Raw genomic sequence first — 7,805 nt, 5'->3', positions numbered from 1 at the left:
AACCGAAACTGCAGAAAAAGTTCTGAAGGAAGAAGAGTAGCTATTGTAAAAACATTTTCTAGAATATTAATGTAACATTTGCTGAACTATGTTTGTAATATTCGGTGCTTAGAAGATTTGAATGTAATATATGAATTACTTGTAATTTAGTTCTTTGCGATGCATGAAACTTTATGTACATACCATTTTTGAGCCCTCGACGAAAAACACCTTCCCTTCTTTTCATGCTTCGTAAAGAAGAGTTTTTATGCCTCGTAAGAATCATCCACCCTTTGTAAAATCATCAATGCTTCATAAAGAATAGATTCCTCTTTTCATTTTTTATAAAGCATTCTCCGAAGATCGGCCTCACTTACAATTGATGTTATTGATGTGATATGATGTATGATGTGATGCTATGCAATATGATGCGATGATATGATGCAAAGAATGATGCTAATGCCGAAGACACGTACCCACACTAAAACACAATATCTGCGTTCCCTTAGGAACCATCAAAAATCTCTTTGCCGTTTATTTTTCGGCTTCACCGCTTATTTTTCGGTGTAAGTTCTGCATCCCCTTAGGAACGTCTTTTGAACTTCTTCACCTTCTATTTCGGCGGTATTCGCGTTGACTTTTCGTGCTTCGCCTTATATTTCGGCGGTATTTGGCTCTGCATTCCCTTTGGAACGACTTTTGAGCAGAAAACTTACACTGCGCTCCCTTGGGAACGACTTTTTGTAGCTTCGACAAACTTACGCTGCGCTCCCTAGGAACGACTTTTTGTAGCTTCGGCAAACTTACGCTGCGTTCCTTAGGAACAACTTTTGTAGCTTCGGTAAAACTTGCAATGTAATTTTTAGGTCTGCATTCCCTTAGGAACGACTTTTTAGCTTCGGCAGTTTTTGAGCTTCGTAAGTCTGTAGGAAAGATATATTTCATTATGACAAGAACAAAGCTATTACAAGAAATTAAAAGTGACAAGAAGACTAGATTTACACCAATTGTTCCTTATTAAAAAGAAAATGACAATGAATGTAAAATGCTTCAGAGGTAGGATATCTCTCAATAGATGTGCTTTGACTCTGGCACAGTACTGTTGACTGTGCGAGCTTCGGATTTCTCCCTGAGCTCTCGCTGCTGATGAGTCTGATGGCTCCCTTCTGGCTGCTGACCTTGTGAATAGGCAGGTTGTAGTGGCGGCGAAGGTGGAAGCTGTGGCCAAGAAGCATGTGGCTGATTGGCCGAAGCAACAGAAGCTGCAAGATCCACATACTCTGGTATGTAGGGTGAGTGACACGAAGCAGTATGTAGGACCTGCTTCGGTTGACTTTGCCAAGCTTTGGCTTCTGCGATCTCTTTCTGCTTTTGGATGGTGATTTGGCACATTCTTGTAGTATGGCCCTTGTCTTCACCACAAAATAGACAGTAAATTTTCCTAGGTTGGTCCCCATATCTTCCTCCAAAGCCCCTGGTGCCTCTGCCTCTTAGAGCTGACGACCGAAAAGAGCTTTGTTGCTGCCCCGAAGATTGTGAAGAATATTGGGGCCTCTGCAGCTAACTTCCTCTATCATCATTTTGAGTGTTGTGAATTGACCTGACATGCCTCGGGTGTATTCTTCCTCCTAAGCCCCAGGTCATCTCGGAGAACCTGTAAGCTTCCTCCCTTCTTTGGCGGAAGTCATTGTCAGCCCTGATATATTCATCCATCTTTTGAAGCAACTTCTCCAGAGTCTATGGAGGTTTTCTGGCAAAGTACTGGGCAGTAGGTCCTGGACGAAGCCCCTTGATCATGGCCTCAATGATAATCTCATTGGGCACTGTAGGCGCCTGTGCTCTGAGACGCAAGAACCTTTGGACGTATGCTTGAAGATACTCCTCATGGTCTTGCGTACATTGAAACAGAGCCTAAGCTGTGACCGGCTTCGTCTGAAAGCCTTGAAAGCTTGTCAGTAGTGTCGGGTACCGTAATTAGGGGTACCCCAACACTCCTAAGCATGGCTGAAAAGCATCTTCAAAACAGACCGTAAAGGCTGGTAAGCACAGCGCAAAGTCAAAGCCCCATCTACCAAGGGACGCGATCTCGTCTCGCCCGAGCTTGGCCTCGGGCAAGAATAGTGGTCCCGGACGGATTCATGCCTCGCCCGAGGGCCCCCTTAGGCAGCGGGCGCACCCTCGACTCGTCCGAGGCTAAGCTCGGGCAGACTTTGTCATATAGTAACCTCGGCCAAATTGCCTTACCGCTGACCGCATCGCATGCGCATTTAATGCAAGGATCACCTGACACCTTATCCTGACACGCGCGCCTCAGTTGGCAAGGTCGAAGTGACCGCAGTCACTTTGCCCCTTTACTGATCGTTCTGACAGGAAAACAACACTATTCACCCCGTTCCGACTACTGTGCCAACCACCAGGGTAAGACTAACAACAGTAAGTCACGACCACTCCCGAGTTCAGCCTCGGGCGCAACAGGGAGCTCCGCCTCGCCCGACCCCAGGCCTCGGCCTCGGAAGAAGGTCTCCGCCTCGCCTGACCCCAGATCTCGACCTCAGCCTCGGCCTCGGGAGGAGTCACCGCCTCGCCCAAACTCGGCCTCGGACCGACTATGCTACAGGGGATACATCATTACCCTACCTCTAGCTAGCCGCCTCAGGCTACAAAGGAACAAGACCGGAGTCACATCTAGATTACTCCAGCCACAGGTAATGATGGTTCCCCGCATGTGTCCATGACGTCAATAGTCCACAAGCTCCCTACGAAGGCAAAGAAACGTCAGCAGGACCCAGGACCGCACCGCCAGCTACGCTTCATACAGGGCTCAAGCACTTCTTTGCCGGACACGTTAGCACATAGCTACACCGCCATATGTACAGCTGGACCATCCCCTTGTGTCTATAAAAGGGGATGCCTAGGGCCTTCTCAAGGGTGAGGGGAGGACGAGCGATAGGCACAACGGAGACGGACTCACTCAAACATCGAGCTCCACTCCGCAACGCTAGACTCCTCAGGAGGCCTAGGACCCGTTCCCTCTCTCGCGAAGCTTGTAACCCCTACTGCAAGCACCCTCGGTGCAAGATAATATAAGCCTCATCCCTCCTCTTGTGTTCCATCTTGCATCAATCCATCTGGACAGGGGCACGTGGCACAAAATTCACTAGTCGGTCCGGTTGAGGGTCCCCCAGGTCCAAAACACCGATAGTTGGCGCACCAGGTAGGGGCCGCTGCGTGTTGACTATACTTTTGAGAGCACCTAGAGGGGGGAGGGTGAATAGGTGATCCTGTAAAACTTGAAAACTTAATGCCACAAAAACTTAGTTAAGCGTTAGCACAATAATGCCAAGTGGCTAGAGAGGAGTCTCAACAAAACACAATAACCACAAAGATATCAACACAGAGATGGCACAGTGGTTTATCCCGTGGTTCGGCCAAGACCAACGCTTGCCTACTCCACGTTGTGGCGTCCCAACGGACGAGGGTTGCAATCAACCCCTCTCAAGCGGTCCAAAGACCCACTTGAATACCACGGTGTTTTGCTTTGCTTTTCTTTATCCCGCTTGCGAGGAATCTCCACAACTTGGAGTCTCTCGCCCTTACAAAGATGTTCACAAAGAAGCGCGGAGTAAGGGAGGGATGAGCAACTCACACAAGACACAAAGATCACAGCAAATACGCACACACAAGACCCAGACCTGAGCTCAAGAGACTATCACGAGTTTCTCACTAGAACGGAGCTCAAATCACTAAGAATGTCGAACAAGTGCGCAAGAACGAAGTGTGAGTGATCAACTATGCTCAAAGAATGCTTGGATGTCTTCTCCATGCGCCAAGGGGTCCCTTTTATAGCCCCAAGGCAGCTAGGAGCCGTTGAGAGCATTGTGGGAAGGCAATTCTTGCCTTCTGTCGACTGGCGCACCGGACAGTCCGGTGCACCACCGGACACTGCCCGGTGCGGATTTGTTTCCTTATTTGGCAAAGTCGACCGTTGCAGATTGAGAGCCATTGGCGCACCGGACACTGTCCGGTGCACACCGGACAGTCCGGTGCCACAATGTGACCGTTGGCTCGGCCACGCGTCACGCACGGAATCCTCGACCGACCGTTGCCCCGGCTGACCGTTGGCTCACCGGACAGTCTGGTGAATTATAGCCGTACGCCGTTGATGGCTTCCTGAGACCGACGACTTCGCCTGTGAACGGCTCACCGGACAGTCCGGTGCACCACCGGACAGTCCGGTGATTTATACCGTACACCGCCGTCGAAGTCCCGAGAGCAGCAAGTTCGCCAGAGCCAGCCTGGGGCACCGGACACTGTCCGGTGCACCTAGACTGCGCAGACTTTGGCTGAACAAAGCCATCTCTTTTCCTGTTTCCAGCACTTAGACACAATACATTAGTCCATAAAACAATGTACTAAGTCTAGAAACATACCTTTTGACTTGATTTGCACTTTGTCCACCACTTTGCATAGATTAACACAAAAGCACTTGTGTTGGCACTCAATCACCAAAATACTTAGAAATGGCCCAAGGGCACATTTCCCTTTCAATCTCCCCCTTTTTGGTGATTTATGCCAACACAACAAAGAGCAACTAGAACACGTGCAATATCAATGCAAATGAAAACTCAAAATTGTTTTGATTCAATTTTGGCATATATGGATCACTCTTTGCCACCACTTGGTTTGTTTTTGCAAATCAAACTCAATTTCCTATCTCTAAGTCAAATTCACTTGTAGAGACATAAAGAGAGTTGTTCCAATAGAAATTGATCACAGTATCAAAAACTCCCCCTATTTCCCATAATCAACCATTCTCCCCACAAGAGGCAAACTTTTGACAAAAGAGACAACAAGAGAGTTTTGACAAACCAAAAGCTCTATTCTACTATTTTCAAAATTTCTCAAGTGGTAGCTGATCCATTTATTGCTTTAGCCTTATTTTCTCCCCCTTTGGCATCAAGCACCAAAACGGGATCAATCTTGGCCCTTGAACCCCATTGCCTCACCAAAATCTTCAAATAAGAATACAAAGGCAATAAGAGTACATGAGATGAACTTGGAATAAGTTACCCTCTCATCGGAGTGCAGTGGAAGTCTTTCATGGTCCAAGTCCACCTTTTCCCTTTCAAACCTCCTTTGAGACTAAATTAAGAAAACTCAAACACATGGTGAGTCTCAAAGGGTCAAGTTGTAGCACATCTCCCCCTAAATATGTGCAACACTTGCAAAAGGACGTGTGAGGTCCGGGGAGTGTTTGTACAACTTGATCACCACAAGTAAACAACAAAATGCATAAGGAACATGATCAAAGGCATAAACACATGTATGCTATAAATCAATCCAAGTTCCGTGAATCTAAGACATTTAGCTCACTACGCAGCCTGCAAAAGGTCTTCTCATCTAAAGGCTTGGTAAAGATATCGGCTAACTGGTTCTCGGTGCTAACATAAAACACTTCGATATCTCCCTTTTGCTGGTGGTCTCTCAAAAAGTGATGCTGGATGTCAATGTGCTTTGTGCGGCTGTGCTCAACAGGATTGTCCGCTATGCGGATAGCACTCTCATTGTCACATAGGAGTGGGACTTTGCTCAGATTGTAGCCAAAGTCCCGGAGGGTTTGCCTCATCCAAAGTAGTTGCGCGCAACACTGTCCTGCGGCAACATACTCGGCCTCAGCGGTGGATAGGGCAACGGAAGTTTGTTTCTTAGAATTCCATGACACCAGGGACCTTCCTAAGAATTGGCACGTCCCCGATGTACTCTTCCTATCGACCTTACATCCAGCATAGTCGGAGTCTGAATATCCAATCAAGTCAAAGTTAGACCCCTTTGGATACCAGATCCCGAAGCAAGGCGTAGCGACTAAATATCTAAGAATTCGCTTCACGACCACTAAGTGACACTCCCTTGGATCGGATTGAAATCTGGCACACATGCATACACTAAGCATAATATCCGGTCTACTAGCACATAAATAAAGCAAAGAACCTATCATAGACCGGTATGCTTTTTGATCAACGGACTTACCTCCTTTGTTGAGGTTGGTGTGTCCGTCGGTTCCCATCGGAGTCTTTGCGGGCTTGGCGTCCTTCATCCCAAACCGCTTTAGCAAATCTTGCGTGTACTTCGTTTGGGAGATGAAAGTGTCGTCCTTGAGTTGCTTCACTTGGAACCCAAGGAAGTAGTTCAACTCGCCCATCATTGACATCTCGAATTTCTGCGTCATCACCCTGCTAAACTCTTCACAAGACTTTTGGTTAGTAGAACCAAATATTATGTCATCGACATAAATTTGGCACACAAACAAATCACCATCACAAGTCTTAGTGAATAAAGTCGGATCGACTTTCCCAACCTTGAAAGCATTAGCAATTAAAAAGTCTCTAAGGCATTCATACCATGCTCTTGGGGCTTGCTTAAGTCCATAGAGCGCCTTAGAGAGCTTACACACGTGGTCGGGGTACCGTTCATCCTCGAAGCCAGGGGGTTGCTCCACGTACACCTCCTCCTTGATCGGCCCGTTGAGGAAGGCGCTCTTCACATCCATTTGGAACAACCTGAAAGAATGGTGAGCGGCATATGCTAGCAAAATGCGAATGGACTCTAGCCTAGCCACAGGAGCAAAAGTCTCCTCAAAGTCCAAACCTGCGACTTGGGCATAACCTTTTGCCACAAGTCGAGCCTTGTTCCTCGTCACCACCCCGTGCTCATCCTGTTTGTTGCGGAACACCCACTTGGTTCCCACAACGTTTTGCTTGGGACGAGGCACCAGTGTCCAAACTTCATTCCTCTTGAAATTATTGAGCTCTTCCTGCATGGCCAACACCCAGTCCGGATCTAGCAAGGCCTCTTCTACCCTAAAAGGCTAAATAGAAGAGACAAAAGAGTAATGCTCACAAAAATTCACCAATCTAGAGCGAGTATTTACTCCCTTGCTAATATCACCCAAAATTTGGTCGACGGGATGATTCCTTCGAATCGTCGCTCGAACTTGGGTTGGAGGTGCCTGAGGTGCTTCTTCCTCTTCAACTTGGACATCCTATGCTCCCCCTTGATCACGCGCCTCCACTTGAGGTACCTGTTCGTCATCTTGGGTTGGGGAATTCACCATCGTTGAGGAAGAAGGTTGATCTTGCTCTTTTTGCTCCTGAGGCCGCACATCTCCAATCGCCATGGTGCGTATCGCGGCCGTTGGAACGTCTTCTTCATCTACATCATCAAGATCAACAACTTGCTCTCTTGGAGAGTCATTAGTCTCATCAAATACAACATCGCTAGAGACTTCAACCAAACCCGATGATTTGTTGAAGACTCTATACGCCTTTGTATTTGAGTCATAACCTAACAAAAACCCTTCTACAGCTTTGGGAGCAAATTTGGAATTCCTACCCTTCTTCACTAGAATGTAGCATTTACTCCCAAAAACTCGGAAATACGAAACATTGGGTTTGTTACCGGTTAGAAGCTCATACGAAGTCTTCTTGAGGAGGCGATGAAGGTAGACCCGGTTGATGGCGTGGCAAGCCGTGTTCACGGCTTCTGACCAAAAGCGCTCGGGGGTCTTGAATTCTCCAAGCATCGTCCTCGCCATATCGATGAGCGTCCTGTTCTTCCTCTCTACTACACCATTTTGCTGTGGTGTGTAGGGAGCGGAGAACTCATGCTTGATCCCTTCCTCCTCAAGATACTCCTCCACTTGAAGGTTCTTGAACTCGGACCCGTTGTCGCTCCTTATCTTGTTCACCTTGAGCTCAAACTCATTTTGAGATCTCCTTAGGAAGCGCTTGAGGGTTCCTTGGGTTTTAGATTTATCCTGCAAAAAGAAT

Source organism: Zea mays, chromosome 8 (genome assembly GCF_902167145.1).
Source record: "Zea mays cultivar B73 chromosome 8, Zm-B73-REFERENCE-NAM-5.0, whole genome shotgun sequence".
NCBI classification, from domain to species: Eukaryota; Viridiplantae; Streptophyta; class Magnoliopsida; order Poales; family Poaceae; genus Zea; species Zea mays.
The sequence above is the reverse complement of the archived record's forward strand: the minus strand, read 5'-3'. Positions refer to the sequence as shown.